The sequence below is a fragment of the Pteropus vampyrus genome, unplaced genomic scaffold, assembly GCF_000151845.1.
Source record: "Pteropus vampyrus isolate Shadow unplaced genomic scaffold, Pvam_2.0 Scaffold187, whole genome shotgun sequence".
In the NCBI taxonomy this organism is placed as follows: Eukaryota; Metazoa; Chordata; class Mammalia; order Chiroptera; family Pteropodidae; genus Pteropus; species Pteropus vampyrus.
The window spans coordinates 1299866-1301542 of record NW_011888968.1 but is presented as its reverse complement, the minus strand read 5'-3'; positions in this window follow the sequence as shown (position 1 = coordinate 1301542).

Sequence of the window (1677 nt, the reverse complement as noted above, 5' to 3'; positions counted from 1 at the left end):
AAAAACCTCCGGGGTGGCCGGGACACATGGAGGAAGGGCCGAGTGCCCTGAGCCTCCTCCTGGAGGAGATGCTCCAGTCGTTCAGGACCGCCACCAGCCTGTGACACGAACAAGCAGAATGTCCCAGCGCTGCCCGTCCCCACCCGCACACTCTGGCCCTGCGTGCTGCCCGGTCTCATGGTGCCTGCACGGTCCCTGCAGACCTAGGCCGGCCAGGACCCCGGGTGGGTGGTGGTCGTGTGGACGGACCAGATTTAGCCTGTGTCTGGCCTGTGTGCATGGTGACAGTGCTATCCGGACCCCGGGCCGCCGAGGGTGCTGAGGCCACAGGTGGGCAGCGGGGAGGTGCCCTGGGACAGTGTCTGCGGTTGGGTCCCTCCTAACCGACCCCCCCCCGCCGAGGCACTGAGCTGTCGGAGCTGGAGGTCTGACGGGACCAGTGCCAACCACTGAGCCAGCAAGCAGGCACCGTTTCCCCGTGGAGCCCCAGCACCCCAGCCCTCGGCTTGCGGGTGGTCCGGAGGCCGGAGATACCACAGGACGGACGCGGAGCCAGCTCGGCCGCCCCGAGGGCGAAATTCCATCTCGAGCCTGTTCTCCAGCCCTGACCGGTTTAATGCCTTCTCCTTGATAAGACTCAAGGGCCATTTATTACGAAAGCCCGTGTCGAACAGAGACAGGAATGCTTGCACGGGAAAAATTAGTTTTCAAGGCCGCGGGGAACATAACTTTAGACTATGAAACCCCAAAGCATTGTCACGAAAACGAGTTCTGAGTTGGGGGTCCCCCTTGTCACCCTGCGGTGATACCCACACAGTGGGGACAGGGCCGTGGGGCCGGCGGGCGGGAGGCGTGAGCTGCAGACTTCTGCTTGCTGGTGACCGGTCGCTAACAGGGGCTCACTGAATCCAGGCGGCCCGCCCGGCTGCCCACGTCCGAGGGTTTCTTGGGGTGCGGGATTCCAGGGCGAAGACCTGAGGCGTCCTGGGCACGCTGGGACACCGGCCGTCCCCGGCCGTGACAGGCCCCTGCTCCCGCCCCAGGACGGGTGACCTCCTTTGCGGTTTCTCTGGTGTTTGTGTGACCGCTTCTGGCTTTTTCCTATGTGTGCTGCCGTCAGCATTTTCTCTTTTTCTGTGAATTCCCCATTTACATTATTGGCCCATTTTTTCTGCTCGCCTTCCTGTTTTCGTCTCTAATTCGCAAATCTCCTTTGGCTGTTTAAGCCTCCTTTACCCCTTCGCCTGAACCGAATGCGTCAGCATAGAGATAACATAAGCCCGGTGTCTTCCGTGCCATGGGAACAGCAAAACAGCACCGAACGAACGGGCTGGAAATGGTCTGATTTTCCATCAACAGGGCGATCCTTTAATGCAGCTCATGATGATAAAGCTCTGTTCTGGGGTATTACACAACGATGGAGAGGAATGAGTTACATCTCACATCTGCGGCGTTACAATGTTTCTGTTTTAGAAACAGAAAAGGTATCTGTGTCTGTGCCCGCAGGAGCTGGGGGAGCCGGGGCACCTGGGGGGGGGGGCTGCACCCAGGACATGCTGAATGGACAGGGCAGCAACAGAGTTGCAGGAGTGAGGGGCGCGTTCACCCCCCTGTCTGCCCCCTGGTTCCCGAAGGAATTAACGAGCTAAAGAAAACGTGCCCGGATGTAGAACAACA